Raw genomic sequence first — 25,518 nt, 5'->3', positions numbered from 1 at the left:
ATGATTTAGAGAGGCGAACTAGATGTGTAACGAAAGCTGCTAACGGAAGCAAAGATGAAGAGTGTTCTAGTCACTCACTGAATCCTTCTATGACCTCATTAATCTCCTTTAGAAACTTCAGTCACTGTTTTCAGCAGTGTGCTGTTTTGGTTGTATGAGAAACATCTTCAAAGTACGTGTTGTAGATAGAAACAAAAATTTTAAATGTATATATAGCACGTCAATTTACTCACTTTAACGCATAATTTTCGTAACATGTGAAAAAGAAGTTAGTGGAAAAATTAATTTAATTTTTCGAGCTGTCAATAATTATTATATTTAGAATAGTTAATGATGTATTCGACAAAAATTGTCAAACATCCGCACCATGCTACTTCAAAAATAAATGAAGTGAAATGGACTCTACAACACATTGCTAAAACAAGGCAATTGAACATTATGGAAATACAGCAAAATTTTTCAAAGTTATTGGAGAGAATGTGATGACGATGCTGCATTCCAAAAATATGAAGAACCCAACAGAGATAAAAAGACTGAAATATTTGAGTATTCATTCCGATTCCATAGAAGGGAAATTGTAAAGAGTTACCTAATCACCGAACTTATTTCACATGCCAGCAAAGTCGTGAAACGTGCTGGCAGATTAAAACTGTGTACCAGCCCGAGACTTGAATGCCGGACCTTTCCCTTTCGCCGGCAAGTGCTCTACAAACTGAGCTGATCAAGAACGATTCAGGACCAGTCATTACAGCTATACCTTATATCCTACCTCCAAACTTCACATACATACATTATGTACACACACACACACACACACACACACACACACACACACACACACAGAGAGAGAGAGAGAGAGAGAGAGAGAGAGAGAAGCTCTCCACTGAAACTTGCGGTACCTGCACTCCTGGAAGAGGGGATATTGCAGAGACACGGATAGCGACAGCCTGGGGAATGTTTCTAGAATGAACTTTTCACTCTGATCTGAATATGTGGTGGTATGAAACTTCCTGGCAGATCAAAATTTTGTGGCAGACCGAAACTCTCAATCGGGACCTTTGCCTTGCTCTATCAGCTGAACCACTCAGGAGATAAGAAATTATGTATTGGCGGAAGTAAATCTGTGAAGTCGGGATTGGGTTGATCAGCTGGTAGAGCACCGTAGTGACAAGAGTGAAGCTCCCAAGTTGGAGTCTCGATCTGGGATGCAGTTTCAATCGGCCAGGAAGTTTCGCATCAGTGCGCAATACACTGCAGAGTGAAAAATTCGTTCTGGTAGCAAAGTCATGCTTAACATTTTAGAAAACAGACTGCGCCAACATGTAGCCCGAGAGCCATCTGGAAAACAAGCAGGATCTCGTAAAGCAGAGAGCAAACTGCCAGCAATCGATGAATTAGGGAGAAAACTAGAGAATTGTGTAAAGATGTGTATTTCTGCCTTATTGATCATGCTAAAGCCTATGACTGTGTTGACCACAATGAATTATGGTTAGTGAAATCTTATGGGACTTAACTGCCAAGGTCATCAGTCCCTAAGCTTACACACTACTTAACCTAAATTATCCTAAGGACAAACACACACACCCATGCCCGAGGGAGGACTCGAACCTCCGCCGGGGCCAGCCGCACAGTCCATCACTGCAGCGAATTATGGTTAGTACCCGAGAACATAAGAGTACTAGATCGCCTCATTTACCTCATACGGAAATATTCTCTGACCGAGAAGCAATGGTGAGAAACGATTATGGAGCAAAAAAATGGTTCAAATGGCTCTGAGCACTATGGGACTCAACTGCTGTGGTCATAAGTCCCCTAGAACTTAGAACTACTTAAACCTAACTAACCTAAGGACAGCACACAACACCCAGCCATCACGAGGCAGAGAAAATCCCTGACCCCGCCGGGAATCGAACGCGGGAACCCGGGCGTGGGAAGCGAGAACGCTACCTCACGACCACGAGATGCGGGCGATTATGGAGCAAGTAAATAGGTGAAGATTCAGAAACGAGTACAGCAAGACTGTATTCTGTCATATAACACGTATTTATTTATTATGCAGAATAAAGTACGAGGATTGCTGGCTGAGATGAAAATAAACTGGAGTTAAAATAGCTAGGACAAATATAAGTAACCTTAGCTACACGAGTGTTATCATCCTGCTGGCAGAAAGTCAAGAAGAGTTAAAGATTCTCTACTGAAAAGAAATGCGAAAGAAAAAAGGCTAGACTAATCGTGAATATCAAGAAAATGAACATTGTGGCAACCACACCTATCACTTCATAGCATGTAGGAGGAGAGAGTTGTTACTTGATAGAAAGGGAAGTCCAGCCGTGACAGTGTTTTAAGAAACAGACACATACAATACGTTTAACACCTAAGACAAGTAAAGTAAGAGCTGTGATGTACCGTTGTAGGACATGGACCCCAAGAAAGGCTGAACGCCATAGAATAGACCCTTTTGAACAATGGCGCTGGAGGAAACTTGTTAGAGTTTCATGGACTACAAAGAGAACGAACAGTTCTACATTACAGCAAATAAAACCAGACTGATCTTCGTAAGCTCTGATAGTGAAACAAAAACTATCCAACTTTCCAAATTTCATGAGAGGACATGATTCTCTGGAGAAGGTCTTATTGTAGAGGATGATCGGAAGCACAAGAAGAAGAGGGCAGCAAAGGATGACATAGATGAAATCACAGAAGAAATGGATTCCAAGGTGGTAAGTCTTCGGGAGGCAGTGCAGGACAGAAGAAACTGATATGATTTACTTCACAGAGAGTCGACTAAACGACTAGAGACGGAGAGACATGAATCAGAAAATTTCCTTAAATGTTATAGGGTTTTCAAGACCCTTTGTAGACAAAAATCTTTACGATACGTTTCAGTTACTAAAACGGGGTTCTTTGTTTTGTAGTAACTAATTACGGTGTATCTCTATTCTAGTGAGAAGACGTTCTGCGTCTTTCTGCAACTTCATCTACATCATACTCCGTAAGCCACCTACCGATATGTGACGGAGGGTAGTTCTAGTGCCGTTGTTTCTCCCTTCATTGTTCCACTCTCAGGGAAGAATCGTTGTCGGTAAACCTCTGCTACAATTAGCTACATTTTCTCGAATTTTTTCGTCGTGGTGAATTCACGGAATGTATGTGGGAGAAACTAACATGTTGTCTGACTCCTCCCTAAAAGTACTCTCCCGCAATTTCAGTAGTGAACCTGTCCGTGACGCACGACGCCTGTCCTGTAACGCCTGACAGTGGAGTTCATTGCGCATTTCTGTAACGGCCTTGCGTCGACTAAACGGTCCCGTGACGAAACCCGCCACTCTTCGTTGGATCTTCTGCATCTTTTTTATCATTCCTACCTGGTAATGATCCAGATTAATGAACAGTACTCAAGAATCGGCCGAACAATCGTCTTGTAAGCCACTTGAATGAGTTACATTTTCTTAAAATTCTTCCTACGAATCTCAGTCTGGCATCAGCTTTTCCTACTATTTGTTTTCTGTGGTCATTTCAATTAAATTCTCGCTCTAGCTTCAGCTACACCAGAGATAGTGTCATTTAGCAGATAGATCTGTCCAGGTACAAATGGTTTGAATCAATAATATCCGCTTTGACTGCAGACCTCTGTAGCGACTTTATCAGTGTTAATACAGTTTTTGTGTTTCGTTTCCAACTGTGTACGAATGTAAGTCAGAATATCCTTCTGGTCTTTTGCGTTGTTTGTCATATGCTGTTTGAGGCATGTAGCTACTTCTTCTGATCCTCGAGAACCTTCTTTTTCTGGACATATGTCCATAAACTCTTTGTTGTTATTGAGATCATGACAACCATAATCGTATACGTACAAGTTTCGTTTACAGTACCCATTTGACGTTGTTAGCTTCAGGTATAAGTATTTAGGGGCAATGCTGAAAAGCGATGATCGGAATATCGAAACGAACTAAAAAACGAAATGAAGTGGGACGATCAAGTGAAATCAGTTTTCAGGAGGGCGAACATAATACTTACTTCATATACTGAGAAGCAAACGCTGTTAGACACTTTGGCCTCCGAAAGCTATAACCAAATGATAACTTACCGTGGAAAGTATCGTCATTTAGGGGAGATCGGGTCGGAACAGCCCGCCTGACGTTTACTATCAATGACGAAAAATATTTTAGAAAAATTAGAAATCGTTTATTCCATCATTTTTGTAATAAAATTTGCAATTTAAGATTACTTAAAATAATCAATTTTGTTTGTTATATCAGTAAACCCAATAAGTGTCTTTAAGTCATTTCCGCCCTGTGCACGGGACAGAATGGATTCCGTTTTTATATTTACTGCCGTAGATGACACATCTTGCAAGTAAGCTGTTGCGGCGGCGCGGTTACTTTCGTCCATTTCCCGCGCCTACCTGTGTACTCGTTGCAGCAGGTAGCCGGTAGGAAAGCCAAGCAGAAACCTACCTTACTGCAACTCGCACCAGGCTGCATAAAACATAACTATTCCAAGAATCGGGAAAAGGTCTTAATTTTGAATGAAACGTGGAATACTGGCAAAACTTCGGTATATTCTGAACCTTGATAATGTACACGTTCTCTACCAAGCCCGTGATAATCTTAACAATCTTAACACAGTCATGCAGAAACCCTTTCATTCACGTCAGCAAGTTTATGGTAACGTATTTCCCGAAATCTGAACAGTTACTAAGCACGGATTGTTCTTAAATGAAAATGCTCGCCATACTATTAGGTTCATCTGTGTCTAATACACTCAAGTTTTTAGTCACCGATCTGCTCAATAGGCCACGCGGTATTACTGTCTTTTCTCATACACAAAATTACTTAAAAATCCGTACTTTCTAAAAAACACACCAGAATAAATATGCCTTCACTTTTGAAGCATGCAGCACAACTAAAACCGGCAAACTATAACTTCCTTCGCAGCTCATACTACACACAACTGTACCGTTGAAAGGCTGGGCTCCGACTCCATAGGCTGCTGTACGCTTTCTATATCTCCAAGAGAAAAGACGCGCTAAGAATACTCCGTTCTGATTGGTCATTTTTTCTTTCAGGCCAATAGAAAAGCATTATTCGCACACGTTAATCCGCGCTTTTCATGACTAGCCAATCAACAAATAACACACTTTCGAACTGATCTTTTTCTCGAAATAAATATATGATATTCTGATATTTTGTTTATACTTTACGTTATTATCTATTTTCATTTGCACTCGAATTAGCTTTCCTTTTACCATAAACTTACTTAACATAGATTGATACAAAATTTCCCGTCGTCTTCATTCACACTGCCTTAAAACATCAGTAGAACAATGATCTATATATGTACCTCAGACCACATTCACACATCATTCACACTACTAAAAGTGTATATACAAAAACTGTACAAACATAAATAAACAAAAAATCCTTCAAGGAATTAACAGAACCTTCAACATCGCAGCGCGTCAGCAATCGTTGCCCTAGATTGCGAAAAAAGCACCTAGTGTTAACCTAGGTTTCGGCGTAGATAACTACACCTTCTTCAGAACAATAAAACCCACAAGTGCCTACGAAGACCTTTGTCAATGATTAAAAGACCATCATAGCTATACATTTATAAACGAAAAAAGGCAAACACAAACAGTACATATATACAAAGTCTAAGCCACTACTTAACTTAATGGTGTAACCTCCACCTCACACCGGCCTATGTTCGATGGACCATGACCCTTCATAAACTGCAACTACTACATCATTGAGCATACCTGGGATGCCTTGCAATGTGCTGTTCAGAAGAGATCTCCACCCCCTCGGTTTTATGGACAGCCGTGCAGGACTCAAGGTGTCATTTCCCTCCAGTACTACTTCAGACATCAGTCGAACCCATGCCACGTCGTGCTCCAGCACTTCTCCGTGCTCGCGGGGCCCTACACGATATTAGGCAGGTGTATGTTTGGCTCTTCAGTGTGGTTTCCGTAATCAAGAGTAGGAAAATTGTGAAAAACTGAGTTAGTCGACTTCGCTGCGGAGTGGGACTTGATACAAGATGGTGCTTACAGCACTGTCCGAGTCGCATGATTAGTATCCGAATGAGTGAACCATGCTGGTTGTCGCCATCTGCGGCCAGAGTCGCGGCGGTTCGCAACCTGAGAAATACTGCAATCAAGCCGGTAGTTAGTTACCGCGGGCAGTGATGCGAGTGTGTGAAGAACGGCGCCTGCCTCCGCTGCACGCTAGAGCCTCCGGCTGCCGTCCCCTGGTATCGCCGGGCGTCTGTGGCGGATCGCATGTGTCTTCATCCATCACGCGGGCGCCCGCGGGCGCTGTTTCTTAGGCGAGTGCCCCGGGGCACGCAACGCCCTACAGCACTTCCTCCTCAAACACTAGGCAGCGCTCGCAACGTTAACACCGACCATTTGCTACCACCCTACATCTCACTTGACTATTTGTAGAAGAGCCTTTGGCAGTTTAATTTATTATTCCTGTATCACTTTACTATGGGCACCCTCTTCTTGCTACTGAACATTTACGCACTTTCCTCGTTTCCTTTCTGGTACCCACGTGACAGGCAAGACAAAATGATATGAAAGGGGCATTCCGCAGTAATTCTTTTAAATACAGGTTTCCCACGTACCTTGACCACTGTACGTATTGCTGCTCCACAAGCAAATTAGAAAAACGTATCAAGCAAATGTTGTTTAGCTGTTACGGGAAGAGCATTCCCGCCTTTCTGGTACTTTTATTCTTCACCGTGTTCACTTCAAGGTTTGTGTGTGAAAACAATGTACAACAAGGAAGACGAAATTAATCTTGTACATATTGTTTACTGTACAGCACGTTCTCGAGCTGTAAATACGGAAAGACTATTGCAATCGTTGTTCCAACTTACGTTCTCCGTAGGTAAGTAAGCTTTGGCACATTCTCCTCTCTGGTGTACATTGTATTCACACAGATCTTCAGCTGGACAGTGGACTGAATAATTGGCGTGCATTTTTCTCGTGTTTCTATTTGATTACTGGACGAGATACGTTACTCCAGATACTTTCACTGTGTGCTAATAAAGCTGAGTCAAACTCAGTTTTGCGTTGGTGTCTTTATAACGTCACCTTTACGACAATAGCGTATCGTGGTACGTTCTTGAACAGGTCTTCAGGAGAGGAACTGGAACACTAATAAAAAATATGGTGCACCATTTAGAAAAATATTAACAACTGTTCATTTCTTACTACCAAACAAAGTTACAAGTAAGACAATCAAGAGGACTACTGTCCTTCTGGTTACTAAACAATATCTGCTTGGTACAATTTTCATTTTGCAGCTCGACTTCCTTTGAAGGCCCTCCCAAAATTAAAACACGAATCAATCTATCTGATGACATTTTATCGAAACTTGTAACTTACTTCCTTGAATCATATCGACAAGACACTGCCTGCATTATTTGCGAACTATCAGCCATGTCGTACTAGTGCATAGCGGCTTTTCTACATTGAATTGCGTCGGTGATTAATTTAAATAATCATAGATCACTCTTCGTGATCGGCTGTTTACTACAGGCGTATTGTTACTCTTCATTTTCCTCAGTGTCCCTGTAAATTACACGCAAAGATATTACGGGCAGTGGAAAATTTGGAAATGGGGTCGACAATTTTGTCATTCTGCAAAATCACCTGCTCATGTATAACACTGTACTGTAGCCGTTTGTCTTTCAGTGCTCAGCCGGCAGGAGTGGCCGAGCGGTTCTAGGCGCTTCAGTCTGGAACCGCGCGACCGCTACAGTCGTAGGTTCGAATCCTGCCTCGGGCATGGATGTGTGTGATGTCCTTAGGTTAGGTTTGAGTAGTTCTAAGTTATAGGGGACTGATGACCTTATATGTTAAGTCCCATAGTGCTCAGAGCCATTTGAACCATTTTTTTTCAGTGTTCAGATAAAAAACAAGCCAATTGCTATCGATAACAGTCTCCTGTAACTATTTTGCCTGTTTCAGTAGCTTCGAAAGCCTACTCTTTTCAACGCCACGCCTATCTTCGTCGTCGTAATCATCTTTCTTGAAGCGTTGAAACCATTCTCTGCACGCTCCTTCACTAATAAGTGCCTTACCTTAGGTCTGCCAAGCTTTTTTTATTAGGCTCAGGCGCATATTTCTTCATGTTAAAGCAGGAAACTTGAAATTCACACAAATGAGGAGACGTGGGCTCATAAGTTGACATACTCAGTCGAGAGTAGTTTTATGATGCAATCACAAGTCGTCTAATATTTTGATGGCCTTATATTTACAAATACCTAATCTTAATATATGACACTAAAGATCTACCACCTGTTCCACCACTTGCCGCTATTTCCATCTATTGCAAAACGGCGTAAGCAAAATTGTAGACCTAATATATATGGTAATAATACAAATCGTTCATTACATCTTATTTTAAAAATCTCAGATCAGATATTTTGCGAAAATTGACGCTGATACTGTAGTTTTTATCCTAATCTATTTCTCAGAAGTTACGAGAACTGACAAGAGCAACGATACTCCTCGTCTTATTAAGGAACTACAGGGTGATCCTAAGTCTCGATACAAACGGTGAAAGAGGTTACTAATGTTTATTTGATTCATACTACTGGTACCGTATGATACTACAGTTACAGCATATATTCCAGATGACTCCTGTCCTTGTCGACGCACACTGATACTCGTTCTAACGCGGCGAACACATGACAACGTTTCTTCATTTATTTGTCGGCAAGCTATTGTGATTCACATCATGTATTTTCTGCTGGTATACACTAAGTTTTAAGGGATCCGACACGCGAAAGTCCGTTTGAGAGAGGTCAGGTGACCTGGATGGGCACTCTAGCGGACCATGTCGGCCTATCTAGTGTCCAGGAATCTACTGCCCCAACCATTCGCGCGCTTGAGTTGACACGTCTTGTTGGAGAACGCGGAGAAGTGTCCACTTTCGTCCAAGATTGACATGAAGATATCATTTTTCTGCATCATTCTTCTGACTTTGATGCGGTCCTCCACGAATTTTTCTCCTGTGCCAACTACTATATCTCACAGTAACACTTACAGCGAATATCGTCAATTAATTGTTGGATGCACTTCAATTTCTGTATTCCGCCCACAGTTTTTACCCTCAACAGCTCCCCCAAGTATCTTGATGACTCAGCACATGTGCTGTCATCTAGGCCGTTCTTCGTGCCAGTGTTTTCCGTATGTTCCTTTCCTCGGCGATTCTAGAGAGAACCTGCTCATTATCTCATCTTATCAGTACACCTAAATTCCAAAATCCTTCTGTAGCACAGCACTTCAATCGCTTCGAGCCTCTTCTTTCACTGTTTTTCCACAGTTCATGATTCATTTCCATACAGTGCTGTGCTCCAAATATACGTTCTCATATATTTCATCTTGAAATTAACACCGATATTTGATACTGATAGATTTTTTTCTTCAAAAACTCCCTCTTCGACTACGCTAGTCTGCTTTTTATGTCCCGTTTGCTTCGTCCGACGTTGTCATTTTGCTTCCGGAGGGAAGAGTATGTTCCACTTCGTCAACACATAGTGATCTTCAAATTACACTACCGGAAAGAAATTAGTGCAATGTGAAATATGATGACGATTTTGATCCAATGAGAGCATATACCACCTGGGAGACAGTAGATGTACAGACAATGATTTCAGCGTCGTCCACCAACAGAAATCGTAGTGGCGTAGCTATCAGAACGCCATCTGTGTCTACCTTTTATCAGGGAATGCTCACTGCCATAAAAGTAAGTGTGGTGCAAACGTGTGAAGCAAGCAGGAAACCATGCCACGAAGGCGCATTCGTGCTTCCTACAGTCAACTGAGCGAAAGGAGTCATATTGTGGCCCTCCCAGTGGCGCCATGGTCCCATCGAAGAATTGCTCTAGGCGCTTCAGTCTGGATCCGCTTGACCGCTACGGTCGCAGGTTCGAATCCTGCCTCGGGCTTGGATGTGTGTGATGTCCTTAGGTTAGTTAGGTTTAAGTAGTTCTAAATTCTGGGGGACTGATGACCTCAGATGTTGAGACCCATAGTGGTCAGAGCCATTTGAACCATGTGAAGAATTGCCACACACGTCGGACGTGCTGCGTCAGTTGTACACCGATGCTGCTATCAGTGCTCTCGTAAATATTCTCACACCCGTAGACGATGTTGTGGATGTTCACGCAGCATAGACACCTGTGTCGTAAGGGAAGCAGTGGCAGATCATACAGCAGTCACAGAACAGATAAGAGGGCTTGTGATTCCAGGCGTGCCTAAACGAAATGTTGCAAACCAGTTATTAGCAACGGGACTATTCGCACACACACCTCTATCCCGTCTGCCACAATATCGAGGTTCACGGCGCGATTGGTGCCCCCGAGCGGTTCTAGGCGCTACTGTCTGGAAGCGAACCCCCGCTACGGTCGCAGGTTCGAATCCGGCCTCGAGCATGGATGTGTGTGATGTCCTTAGGTTGGTTATGTTTAAGTAGTTCTAAGTTATAGGGGACTGATGACCTAAGATGTTGAGTCCCATAGTGCTCAGAGCCATTTGAACCATTTTTTTGATTGGTGCCATCAGACGATCACTTGGAAGATGGAATGGGACTCCTTGGTGTTCAGCTATGAAAGCAGATACTGCGTGCACGTAAGTGACTATCGTTTGAGCATACAGGGCAGACCTTTCTCGTAGAGTGCATTCATTCAAGACATACTGATCCCACGGGAGCCCTTATGGTCTGGAATACGATAAGCTACAACTCTTGTTCACCTTTGGTGTTTCTGGAAGTGATGCTAACCAGCGCTCGGTACATGTAAAATGTTACTAGACCCGTTCTTTTGCCATTCCTGCAACACGAAGGTGATGTGTTGTTCCTAGAAGATAACTCTCACCCTCTCACTGTCCGGAAACTCAAACCTGCTCTGCAGCAACTTCCTTGGCCGGCACCATCTCTGTACTTGTCTCCACTCGAGTACATGTGGGATGATAGGACGAGAATTCACTCGTGCGACTCTCAACGAACAACTCTTACTGAACCATGTCAACAGGCGTTGCATAACATATCCCAGGACAGTATTCGACTGGATTCCAGAGTCGGTGTCTGTATTGCCGCCCTTGGAGGCTACACCACGTACTAATATTGCTGTTTCAGCATGGGTCGCTAGCTGGTACCTCAGAGCCGCTTGTGCTATTGATCTGTAAACGTAATCATTTGATGTACTCCAGGCTGAAGTGGCCGAGCAGTTCTAAGCGCTACAATCTGGAACCGCGCGACCGCTACGGTCGCAGGTTCGAATGCTGCCTCGGGAATGGGTGTGTGTGATGTCCTTAGGTTAGTTAGATTTAAGTGGTTCTGAGTTCTAGGGGACGGATGACCTCAGATGTTAAGTCCCATAGTGCTCAGAGCCATTTGAGCCATGTACTCTATACGCGCTGTTAAACAGTAAATCTTGAGCGAATTGGAATTTATTCGGCAGTGTATTTTCATTCGTAACCTGAATTTAAATGCTCAAATTCTGTACAACGCCTGACGCAAATACGAAACGGCGGACCCGGCCGCCAGACACGCTAGGCAGCTAGCAGTGGCCCCCCGGCCGCAGCTACAGCTGCCTGCCTGTCCGCCGCTGCTGCTGCTGCATTTCCTAGCGCCGCGTCCCATTTCCTCCCCATCTGGCCCGCTTCCGCGTCCGCTGTCCGGCACCAGAAGCGCTGCGCCCTTCATAACGCGGATTTTTTCCCGCCGTCGCTCTCCATAAATCGCGGCTGGAACTTTGGGTAAACTTGGCGGTGTTTCGGAGCAGCCGGCCCGCTCCCGCCGCCGTATTTCACCCGCCACCGCCGCCTGAGCGCGCTGGCGTCGCGGGAATATTTCCCGCTTTTTTACTCATTAATCATCCCGCTCTTCCCGGTGCCGTCCGCTTTTTCCCTGGGGCTCACTTTCGTCTTGATACCAAAGTAATATTAACAGGAATGTAAGTGTCTGCGTCAGGCTTCCTACAAAACTTGCTGTCCAAATGTTATCTCCGAAAGTCCAGTTTTGGTTCAAAATGGTTCAAATGGCCCTGAGCACTATGGGACTTAATTGCTGAGGTCATCAGTCCCGCAGAACTTAGAACTACTTAAACCTAAGAACGTCACACACATCCATACCCGAGGCAGGATTCGAACCTGCGACCATAGCGGTCGCGCGGTTCCAGACTGAAGCGCCTAGAACCGCCCGGCCACTCCGGGCGGCTCCAGTTTTGGAACGCATTTGGGAACCACAGTCCACTCGAGCAGTGGACTACCAGCTATGGCTCTTCGACAAGGAATTCAGTACCCATAAGTGATAGGTCAACAAAAGAGAAGTGGAGGTTCTATTTTGGAAACACCGACGTCAACGGTCAAGTAGGCGGTGACCTAACTTCGTGTCTACCCACACTAATGACCAGAGATGCCAAGGGAGCCTATTAATCTAACTGCAGTATTCACTTTTGTGGAAACTAAAGAGTATGTCGACAGTGTTGTCTATATGGATGCATAGTACAAGTGGAGACATGCAATAGTATCCAGCATGCAATGAACATCTGTAAGGAGCGTATGAACAGGGATGGGTTTGGACAAAGGTTTGCTTGAGGTAAAATTTACTATTTCGTGATGAATACTGTAATGGTACGATCCTAAGATCAAGTATTCGAATACATTATAGGCGCTGGAGACTTTGTCTCTCTGAGTTGGGTTTACTAAGATGGGAAGGGCCAATATCCAGAGCGTCTAGCGTTTCCACTTTCAGATAAAAGAAACCAGAAATGCTCGAAAATGGTCACCCCAGAAGGCCACAATATTGGTGCAAGTGGGTTTCCGCGAGCAACAACGACACATAACGGTCCTCCTTAAGGATGCCTAGCAAACACTGTGCGTCAAATAATGTTTCAGCAAATCACTGAACAGTTAAACACAAACCATTAAAATTAACGTTTAGAAGAAAGAATTAGCAGCTTACCTTAGACACAAGTCTGATAGATATGAGGATAAGTTCGAAGTGGCACTCACCGTTGAAGACAATTCTACTCCAGTCAATGAGATTCCAGGCCAAAGACGTGACTGGAGAGGCCCCGGACAACAGTGGGTTACAAACCTGACTGATGCTCCCCGTACGGTCCGGCACCCAGGAGTGCTGGTCTGGGGTGTCATTTCTTTTCATACCAGGGCATCCATGGTTGTTATCCTTGGCACCCTGATATCATAGCGGTAGCCTGACGGTACTCTACGCCCCGTGTTGTTGCCCTTCATGCCAGCCCACCCTAGGCTTACATTACAGCAAGGTAATGCCCATCCTCATACGGCGAGAGTTTCTTCTGGATTTGTTCGTGCTAGCCAAATCCTATCTAGGCCAGCAAGGCCACGAATCGCTCCTCAGTTCACAACATTTGGAGGGCTATGAGCAGGGCCCTCCAGCCAGCCCGGGATTTTGACGATCTAAAGCGCGAGTTGGACAGAATTTAGCATGATAACCTTGAAGAGGACATTCAACAACTCTATCAATTAATGCCAAGACGAGTATCTGCTAGCATAAGGCTCAGAAATGGACAAACACCTTACTGACTTGCTCAATTTTTGAAGCTCTTTCTCTCGAATAACTCAACCAATTTCTTTCTGACATTGTAATCATCTGGTTTCCTATACCTTTCCCATTCGGGTAATTCCTTCGTTCTTTGTCGTTTCATATGTCTTAGAGTGTAGTAAAAAGTAATAAAAAAGCTCCGTCTGCCCAGAATTCTCTATCACTCCCGACTGAGACGAGATATAATTGTCTTCTATAGGAGACTTAGTGGCATTGACTTAGTAGGCTGAAGAAGGCGGATTGGTATGCCGTCCTGGTACTTGGTAGCAGTGCTGAAACTCGTTTCTGCCCGTTAAATGTAAGAAACATTTACGTATCTGTGAGAATAAAGAGATTTTTTGGATGGAATTACTACGAGTTGTGTGTTAAAACCAGCACCATGTAGACCAGGGCTTCACAACATACGTGCTCGCGGAGCAAGCTGTGAGCAGCAAGGCGCGAGCACGGAGCAGCGCGAGCACGCTACCCCCACCGGACCAGAGCGGAGAGTGGGGAGAGTCACGTGGGGCACACAACAGCTGCCGCCAGTCAATGTAAATCCGCGGCCACCTGCAGGGATATCACTCACGAATTATTACTGCGACAAATGAAACAAATAAAGGAGAATGTACACGTGCCACATAATTTTATTAGCTTAGTGTATGCCCCTACATTCGCATTAATTTGTGAACTGTTACACAATAAAAGGTGTCACTGAAGTGTGGGATTCTCGGTTATCTTGTACTTTTTGCCCTTTACAATTGCGTCTATGCTCGGAGTAATTGTTCTTGTGCATTTTAGGCGCAGAGTGCAGTTTAAATTTCGATCAGACAATGCGTTTCTCAGGCGCGTCTTGTTACATTTCATTCCAGAGAACAGTTGTTCACAAACATACGTGGAATCGAACATTGATATTATTGTAGCCGCCAGTTTGTGCAAACGAGGAAATCTATCCTGAGGGAAGTGTCTGTAGAATTCCAAAATTTTTTCTTGTTCTGAAAGTTGTCTCTGTGTTCTCTGTCACACTGCAGGTCAATAATTTCTTGCTGCAGCTCAGGACGAATCTCTTAAATATTCGCTGAATATGGAGAGGACAGATCAAAATCACTGTCTAGTGCTGTCAGATCTTGAAAGCGCTGATCAACTAAACTATGTGAATAACGTTCACAGTCTTTGTGAACATCTTGCATGGATAATAATTTAGGAAAATGAGCTAGGTTTCCTGTTTCCAGCTGACTCACCCAAAGTGTCAATTTCATTTTAAAAGCTCGTATTCGATCTATGAAATGAGTAATTAGCAGATCTTTACCTTGTAGTAAAATGTTCAAAGCATTCAGATGGCTAGTGAAATCTGCTACGAACGCGAGATCACATTCAAACGTGCGCGCGCATTTCCCCTCCCTCCCCTCCCTTCCTACTCCGTGACCTTGCACCTGCTCGCGAGCACGTGCCCGAGCAGACGCGAGTACTCGCGCTCAAAACCGGCCAGTTGTTAAGCCCTGATGTAGACGATCTGATATCTGCAATTCTTTGCTGTTGCTTTTCTAAAGATGTTTACGTGGATTTGAGCTCTCGGATCGTCCGAGAGCTCACATTCCTGGCGACCAGTACGGATCGTAATGTTGTCTGTCGGCCGTTGCAGGCAGAGCGACATACATATAATTATATGAACTAAGGCTTTCCTCGCTCAAGACACTCATGAGAAAAAGCAAGCTTAACGCTCTTGATGCTTTTGTGAGGTGATGGGTGTATATACACTAAAGCGCCAGAGAAACTGATACAGGCTTGCGTGTTTAAATACAGTGAGATATAAATAATGCGGTGCTTCGGCCAGCAATGCCTATACAAGACAACAAGTATCTGGCGCAGTTGTTAGATCGGTTACTGCTGCTACAATGACAGGTTATCAAGATTTAAGTGAGTGAACGTGGTGTTATAGCCAGCGCACGAGTGATGGGATACAGAATCTCCAAGGTAGCGATGAAGTACGACCATTTCACGAGTGTACCGTGAATATCAGGAATCCGGTAAAACATCACAACTCCAACATCGCTGCGGCCGAAAAAAGACCCTGCAAGAACGGAACCAACAACGGCTGAAGAGAATCGTTCAACGTGACAGAAGTGCAGTCGTTCCGAAAATTGCTGGAGATTTCAGTGCTGGGCCATCAACAAGAGTCAGCGTGCAAACCATTCAACGAATCATCGTTGATATGGGCTTTCGGAGCCGAAGCCCACTCGTGTACTCTTGATGAATGCACGACACAAAACTTTAAGGCACGCCTGGACCCGTAAACACCGACATGCGCCTGTCTATTACCGGAAATATGTTGCCTGACAGGACGAGTCCCGTTTGAAGTTGTATCGAGCGGATGGGCGTATGCGGGCATGGAGACAACCTCATGAGTCAATGGACCTTGCATGTCAGCAGGGGACTGTTCAAGCAGTGGAGGCTCTGAATGCTGTGGGGCGTGTCCAGTTGGAGTGATACTGGACCCCTGATACGTCTAGACAGGACTCTGACAGGTAAGAATTATGTCAGGTATGTAAGAATCCTGTCTGATCATCTACATCCATTCATGTGCGTTGTGCATCCCGACGAAGTTGGTCAGTTGCAGCAGGACAATGCGACAACCCACACATCCATAATTGCTACAGAGTGGTTGCAGGAACACTCTTCTGAGTTTAAACACCTCCGCTGGGCACCAGTCTCCCCATACATAAACATTATTTAGCATAGCTGGGATGCTTGCAACGTGCTGTTCAGAAGAGATATCCACCCACTCATAATATTACGGATTTATGGACAGCCCTGCAGGATTCATGGTGTCCGTTCCCTCCAGCAGTACTTCAGCCATTAGTCGGGTCCATGCCACGTCGTGTTGCGGCACTTCTGGCTGCTAGTGGGAGCCCTACACGATATTCGGCAGGTGTACCAGTTTCTTTGGCTCTTCAGTTTAAATCTACCTACAGATTCAATCCCAGCCAGATCAGGCGTGAAGACAGACAGGTGAGACGTATGTGAGCATCCTGTCTGATCATCTGCATCCATTCGTGTCCGTTGTTCATCCCGACGAACTTGGTCAGCAGGACAATGCGACACCCCACAGATGACAGAAGCATCAGACCTCCGTCTTTATCATAGGCAGTACTGTTATCAACATATTCTTCGCCTGTTTTGAATTCCAGTTTTAATTCTTGCAGCACAGTCGTGTTAGTTGATGGTGAAAAATGTGGTGTCACCGCCAGACACCACACTTGCTAGGTGGTAGCCTTTAAATCGGCCGCGGTCCGTTAGTATACGTCGGACCCGCGTGTCGCCACTATCAGTGATAGCAGACCGAGCGCCGCCACACAGCAGGTCTAGAGAGACTTCCTAGCACTCGCCCCAGTTGTACAGCCGACTTTGCTAGCGATGGTTCACTGACAAATTACGCTCTCATTTGCCGAGACGATAGTTGGCATAGCTTTCAGCTACATCATTTGCTACGACCTAGCAAGGCGCCATTATCAATTGCTATTTATCTTGTGATGCATGTACCGTCAGACCGATGTTCACCAATTATGGATTAAAGTTAAGTATTCCAGAAGCTACGTACTATTTTTGCTACTATAAAGACCTTGTCCTGTTCCAGACCTCACGCCATCCTGCATGAGCTTAAACGCGTGCCCTTCGGCCTCCCGTCCTAGTGGACTGGCTGTCTTGCCAGTCCACAAAAAAAACACCACTGAATTGACGTATACAGTGATTTTTAAGGCTCATAACAGCCTTTATTCACACAGGATGTTTCAGTATGGGATAGAAGTAGTCGCAGTGGAAGGTAGTCTGGGACGCTCATGTAACGGCACTACACATCAGCGGGGGTTTGCGCTACGTACTTTTTCCGACTGAATCGCCTGACTTAATACGGTGAACTTTTTTCTCTGTGGCATTTGAAAACACTGGTTTACGAATCTCTGGTGCAAACAGTTGATGATTTTTTTTGTATCCAGATGTTCGCCAGAAATACGTAATCATAAGTTATGTTGCAATTCTCGAAGCAGTTTTTCTTAATCGTTAAGTTTGGTAATATGGTATACTTTTTCAGCTTGTTTGACTCTCTTTTGCACCTCATAAGATAGTTATGGTTTATTGTGCATTACCTTTCATTCATATAAATGAAAATAGTTAAACTATCGGCTGGTAATTAACATTTTTAAATGATTGACTGAATACTGAATGAAAAATTTTAAGATGGGCTGTTCGGATGACGTTCTGTAATAATGATTCCCCAATTGTCAACGATGTGCAGTGTTTCTGCGCTATGTACCTAGGCATGGGATTCTACACCCAGTGTATTCCTCACCCCTCTAAGAAACAAGTAACAATTTACGTGATATATCAGAGAAGTACTTTTCTCTGTAACATATAAAATAGAATAAATGTTGTATTTGTTTGGATAGTTAAACGTAAGAAACGTTACTCTTTCTGTGGATTAAGAGCATAGTTTATCCAGATGTTTTGCAGTGATTTACAGCTACGGGTGGTAACTTTTTAAATAGGATACTATTTTTTCTATTACGCAGCCGGCGTATTTAAACAAATCGAATTTCTATCAGTTTTGGTTAAGGAGTTATAAACCTTCAAAGATCTAAGAATGCTTGCAACACCTTGTAGGTAATTGACTGTTTCAGGTGAATATTCTGGTGCAGAATTTTCCTTTAAGTGGAGTGCTCATCTGTGTCTGTTTTCCTCAATTCGCCACTCAATGACACCTCTAAACAATCTGCGGATGATAGGTAAAGCTGCTAGCATCGCAGGGCGACAGAAATCCGCTCTTTGGTAACAGAGCTATTCACGAATAGCTGTGTGAACGTCCTCATATTTGGAAAACCTCTTTCTCCCCCAATAAGTCCTTCCAGCTTACCAGTAAGATATAAATCACATGCTGCGAGATCTGGAATTACCGATCAGTATCCTCGTGGATGTGGAACATGTCGATTTTTTAAAGCTGAAATAACAATACTAATAGTATGAAAAAATACAATACATCATTTGTTTCTATTAAAAATTTCGCCAGTGGAGTAGAAGGAGTTGGCCAGTAGTAAGTCTTTCAGGCTCCTTTTAAACTGGTCTTTATTTCTAACTAAATTTTTTTTATGTTTGCTGGCAAATTATTGAAGATGAGTGTTCCTGAGTAGTGTACCCCTTTTTGAACTAAAGTAAGTGCTTTTAAGTCCGTATGCAGATCATTTTTGTTCCTGGTATTGTATGTATGAACTGAGTTGTTTGTTGGAAAAAGAGATATATTATTTACGACAAATTTCATTAAGACGTAAATATACTGAGAGGCAGTATTTAGTATACCCAGTTCTTTGAAGAGGTTTCTGCAGGACGTCCGTGAATTTACTCCACAAATAATACGTATTACACGCTTTTGGACCTTGAAAACCTTTGTTTGACTTCAAGATTTGCCCCAAAATATTATCCCATATGACATTATGGAATGAAAGTATGCAAGCTTTTTCATTTTTATGTTGCCTATGTCTGCTAACACTCGAATTGCAAATACAGATTAGTTAAGGCCTTTCTGCAGTTCTGTGGTGTGCTCCTCCCAACTGAATTTATTATCAAGTTGTAATCCCAGGACTTTGAAGACTGTCAACCTCGTATGTATGGTTCCATTTTTCCCCCCACTTCTTTTCCGCATGTGCACACAATGCAATTGGAGTACGTAGAACTGCTGCGGTTAATAACAAGTTGTTGTCAGCCATCTTGAACTTTGACGAAAAATTTGATGACAGTGTAATACCCCTTGTAGCGCTACGTCAAAGATCTTTGTCAAATATATTGGACGGAATATTGGATCACATCTTTGATCAAATCTTTGACAAAGAAATTTGATAGTGTAATACCGGCCTTAGGCTGCTGACTGTTCCGAACTCACAAAATAACAAAATCTTTTCTATCTTTTTCGAGATCTTTTGATAACTCTTTTCCCATTCGGCCTGTGGTTCAGCAGATTCTGGGGAATTCTATGACCTAGTATTCTCATGAGGTGTTGTCTCCCGTCTTCACGATATTTCTGAATCTTTTTATTTAATTCGAAAATATTTAATTCTGCTCTAATATCTTCATTTCTAATCATGTCTCTTCCTCCGCAGCCTTTGTCTTCCTTTGGAACCTCATGTCTGCTGTTTGAATTTTATTGTCCTGCAATTTTTTTTTTAATCCAGCTTTCACTTCTGTAAGATAAGACACAAACCGCCATCACATTGTACGAGGGTTACTCAGAAAATAAGCCACCGCATTTTTTTTTTCTCAGCCGAAAGCAATGCTACAAATGCGAAACGTTACGTATATATTATTTGAAGTCCCCTGAGTGAGTGCGCCAAGTTTCCGTCGCTTCCGATAGATAGCGTAGCTGCAGAACTGTTTCAAAATGGGGTCTGTAGGTGATGTACGTTGCAAGCAACGTTCCGTCATTCAATTTCTCAATGCAGAGAAAGAAAGTATGGGGAATATTCAAAAACGCCTGTGCCGAACTATGCAGCATCTGCTGTCGACAGAAGTACAGTTAGTCGATGGACACGGAAGGTGAGGTCACCAGCAGGAGGTTCGGTGGAGCTCCACGATCTGCAGCGGTCGGGGAGGCCATCCACAGCTGTCACACCAGACAAACCTGACCTAGCTCCCTCGGACTTCACTTGTTTGGGCCATTAAAAGATGCCATCCGTGGAAGACAGTTTGAGGACGACGAGAAGGTGATTCACACAGTGAATCACTGGCTCCGCCTCCAGGACAGGGATTGGTACCGACAGGACACAAACGCCTTTGTCTCGCGCTGGAGGAAGGCCATAGAACGAGATGGAAATTACGTACAAAAATAGGGTATGTAGATAAAACACCATTCTGTCGTGTGTGTAATTCTCATTATGTTCAGTAAAGAATTGTTGAAGAATAAAATGCGGTGCATTACTTTTTGCGCAACCCTCGTAGGTTTTCAAAGACGATCGTTTTTTGTACTTTATTTCTCAGTGTTCTACTAATGGTACCACAAATAGCTTGCAATTTGTGTATTTTATTTCCAATATAACAATTTTTGATCTGACTGGATGTTTCCCCAGAATGCCATTATTCTCGTTTTATTACTAGACATTTTAAAGCTGTATTTTTTGCATATTTCATTCAGCTTATATTTGATCGTTGGAGGTTATCCTCCTTCCTTTAAATAATACAGATGTCATCTGCAAACAAATGTGCGTTCAGGTATACCTCATACACCATCTTAATTCTTTCGTTTACTTCACATTTCCATTTACGAAGAATGAAATCAATGCAAATATTAAAAATGATAGGTGATAGTCCACACCCTTGTCTAACAAATTGGTTAGTAATTATTTATTCTAATCGATTTCTGCCTGTCTTTCTTACAATGCGAGTATTTTTGTATAGATATTCAGGCATAATCTTGCACAGGCTATCACGGCTCACACGGTCAAAAGCGTCTAAGATGACACGTGGAATCTATTTTCTGAAGTCGCTACGTAATTGTTCAATATTGGTTCAAATGGCTCTGAGCACTATGGGACTTAACACCTATGGTCATCAGTCCCCTAGAACTTAGAACTACTTAAACCTAACTAACCTAAGGACATCACACAGCACCCAGTCATCACGAGGCAGAGAAAATCCCTAACCCCGCTGGGAATCGAACCCGGAAACCCGGGCGCGGGAAGTGAGAACGCTACCGCACGACCACGAGCTGCGGATTACGTACTTGTGATAGTCACTTGGCCAATTAAGTAAAGTGTTCGGTATAGTTTCGTCACCTCACTCTCAGAGTGTCTCGTTTCAACTCGACCTAGACCTGAGCCTACTTAGAGATCAATCTGTCGCCACAAACTAAATTCCAAAAAACAATGGAGAACCAAAAGGAATGATGTCATTGATCTGTTTATTGGTGAACACGTTACTTCTGAACTAGCAGAAATTGAAAGACTTCGAGGTGCTGATGCCTTGCGCCTGACCTCTGGAACTAATAAATAAAAATTATTAATAATAACACTATGCACAGCACTGTGGTAGCCGCTGCGCAGCTACTGTTGTGTTATGCTGCCAGTAAATTAGCTTATCGGTTTGAAAGTGAGTAATGAAGCAGTTTACGGCCCATTGTAGCTTTTACCTGCAACTTAGAGAAGAAATTTTCATGCGATATTAAGCATTTATTACGCGTATCACTGTTGTTGCAGTATAAATGTCAAATGTGTGTGAAATATTATGGGACTTAACTGCTAAGGTCATCAGTCCCTAAGCCTACACACTACTTAACCTAAATTACCCTAAGGACAAACACCCATGCCCGAGGGAGGACTCGAAGCTCCGCCGGGACCAGCTGTTGCAATAGACCCTTGGTTCAAAGTACAAAGGACAGGGTGGTTATAATTAAACTTATGCTTCAATAGCCAGTGTAGACGGAGAACAATCTTGCGTATGGGCATCCAACTTCATAGGAATGATGTTGAAACTGTGCGCTGTAGGATCCGCATTGTTATTAGTGCTAGTGTCGTGACTAGATGTTAAGCATCTGTGCTGATACTGGTACGATGACGCAGGACGGAAACACATTGCAGTTTCAGACGGTCAGCATGGGTTTGGAGAAGTTGAGCGGGGCTTTACTCGAAATCTTTTCTGTCAAAACAGCAGCAGTAGTGCAGCTATTCTTTGCGAGTATCGACCCTTTCTCCTGGGGTCACTCGGTTATTCAGTAACACATTTGAAGAAAACTTTAGCATTATCCAAGCGTTCCAAACTGCGTCGCCGCCAAGGTAAACAGATTCGAATATGTGTGATTTCTGGCTGTGAGTTTGCCTAAAGCACAGGGATTATCAACGGGACACCATCTGGCACTTGAAGATGAGCATAGCGAGGGTAGTAGCCAACATCCCCCTTGAGATTTTTTGGGCAGCATTGGAGTATTATTCTTAGAGTATTAAGAAGGGTGTAAGACAAGGCTGTAGCCTTTCGCCCCTACTCTTCAATCTGTACATCTAGGAAGTAATGATGGAAATAAAAGAAAAGTTCAGGAGTGGAATTAAAAAACAGGGTGAAAGGATATCAATGATACGATTCGCTGATGACATTGCTATCCTGAGTGAAAGTGAAGAAGAATTAAATGATCTGCTGAACGGAATGAACAGTCTAATGAGTACACGGTATGGTTTGAGAGTAAATCGGAGAAAGACGAAGGTAATGAGAAGTAGTAGAAATGAGAACAGCGAGAAACTTAAAATCAGGATTGATGGTCACGAAGTCAATGAAGTTAAGGAATTCTGCTACCTAGGCAGTAAAACAACCAGTGACGAACGGAGCAAGGAGGACATCAAAAGCAGACTCGCTATGGCAAAAAAGGCATTTCTGGCCAAGAGAAGTCTACTAATATCAAATACCGGCCTTAATTTGAGGAAGAAATTTCTGAGGATGTATGTCTGGAGTACAGCATTGTATGGTAGTGAAACATGGACTGTGGGAAAACCGGAACAGAAGAGAATCGAAGCATTTGAGATGTGTTGCTATAGACGAATGTTGAAAATTAGGTGGACTGATAAGGTAAGGAATGAGGAGGTTCTACGCAGAATCGGAGAGGAAAGGAATATGTGGAAAACACTGATACGGAGAAGGGACAGGATGATAGGACATCTACTAAGACATGAGGGAATGACTTCCATAGTACTAGAGGGAGCTGTAGAGGGCAAAAACTGTAGAGGAAGACAGAGATTGGAATACGTCAAGCAAATAATTGAGGACGTAGGTTGCAAGTGCTACTCTGAGATGAAGAGGTTAGCACAGGAAAGGAATTCGTGGCGGGCCGCATCAAACCAGTCAGTAGACTGATGACAAAAAAAAAAAAGAGTAATCTGTACTGCGATTTCAAAATGTCGTGGATGCAGGTGGTCTTCACGTTGAACAACGTTTGTAGACTCGAACGTAAACAAGGTACTCAATTAACAAATGTCACCCTCTCATGTGGAAACTGAGAAATGTTTCTTTCAACGGTTAAATGTTATTTCTTTTCCGCATGCCCTTCCAAATGTTTCTACAAATTTTCATTTTCCTATGATCACTCGTTTTTCATAGGGGCGCCCCCAAGTAACGAAAGTGTATGTCTATATTGAAATATACTGAAGAGCTAAAGAAATTGGTACACCTATCAAATATCGTGGAGGGCATCAGCGAGCAGCCAGAAGAGGTTCAACACGACGTGGCATGGACTCGACTAATGTCTGAGGGAATTTACACAATGAATCCTACAGGGCTGTCCATAAATCCGTAAGAGTACCAGTGGGTGGAAATGTCATCTGAAGAGCACGTTGCCAGGCATTCCACATATGCTGAATAATGTTCATGCCTGGGGAGTTTAGCGGCCAGTGAAAGAGTTTAAACTCTGAAGAGTGTTCCTGGAGCCACTCTCTAGTAAATCTGGACGTGTGATAAGTCGCATTGTCCCGCTGAAATTGCCCAAATCCGTCGGAATGCACAGTGGACATGCAGGTGATTAGACAGAATGCTTACATACGTGTCACCTGTTAGGGTCGTATCTAGACGTATCAGGGGTCCCGTATCACTCCAGCTGCACACGCCCCACACCATTACAGAGTCTCCACCAAATTGAACAGTCCCCTGCTGACATGCAGGGTCAATGGATTCATGAGGTTGTCCATTCGCTCGATACAATTTGAAACGATACTCGCCGGGCGGTCTAGGGCGCTGCAGTCATGGACTGTGCGGCTGGTCCCGGCAGAGGTTCGAGTCCTCCCTCGGGCATGGGTGTGTGTGTTTGTCCTTAGGATAATTTAGGTTAAGTAGTGTGTAAGCTTAGGGACTAATGACCTTAGCAGTTAAGTCCCACAAGATTTCAAAACAAAAGAAAAAAGAGATGCTTGTCCGACATGGCAACATGTTTCCTCTCATCAACAGTCCAATGTCGGCGTTGATGTGCCAACGCTAGGCATAAAAATGGTTCAAATGGCTCTGAGCACTATAAGACTTAACTTCTGAGGTCATCAGGCCACTAGAACTTAGAACTACTTAAACCTAGCTAACCTAAAGACATCACACACGTCCAAGCCCGAGGCAGGATTCGAACCTGCGACCGTAGCAGTCGCGCGGTTCCAGACTGTAGCGCCTAGAACCGATCGGCCACTCTGGCCAGCCAAGGCATAAAGCTTTGTGTCGTGCAGTCATCAGGGGTACACGAGTAGGCCTCCGGCTCCGACCGTCCATATCGATGATGTTTCGTTGAATCGTGAGTGTTCTTAATGGCCCAGCACTCAAATCTGCAGAAATTCGCGGAAGGATTGCACCTCTGTCACGTTGAACGATTCTCTTCAGTCGACGTTGGACCTTTTCTTGTAGAATCATTTTTCGGCAGCAAACGATGTTAGAGATTTGATGTTTTACCTGATACCTCATATTCACGGCACACTCGTGAAATGGTCTTACGGGAAAATCCCCACTTCATCGATATGTTGGAGATGCTGTGTCCCATCACTCACGCGCCGACAATATCACCACGTTCCAACTAACCTAAATCTTGATAGCCTGCCATTGTAGCAACAACAAGCGATCTAACAAATGCATCAGACATTTGTCTTAGATTGGCGTTGCGGACTGCAGTGCCATATTATGCCTGTTTACATAGCTCTGTATTTGAATACGCATGCATATACAAGTTTGTTTGGCGCATCAGTGTATATCGAACGGTTTTTATTATTCTAATACACTACTGGACATTAAAATTGCTACATCACGAAGATGACGTGCTACAGACGCGAAATTTAACCGACAGGAAGTAGATGCTGTGATATGCAAATGATTAGCTTTTGAGAGCATTCACACAAGGTTGGCGCCGGTGGCGACACTTACAACGTCCTGACATGAGGAAAGTTTCCAACCGATTT

The sequence above is a fragment of the Schistocerca americana genome, chromosome 3 (genome assembly GCF_021461395.2).
Source record: "Schistocerca americana isolate TAMUIC-IGC-003095 chromosome 3, iqSchAmer2.1, whole genome shotgun sequence".
NCBI lineage: Eukaryota > Metazoa > Arthropoda > Insecta > Orthoptera > Acrididae > Schistocerca > Schistocerca americana.
This window is presented reverse-complemented; position numbering follows the sequence as displayed.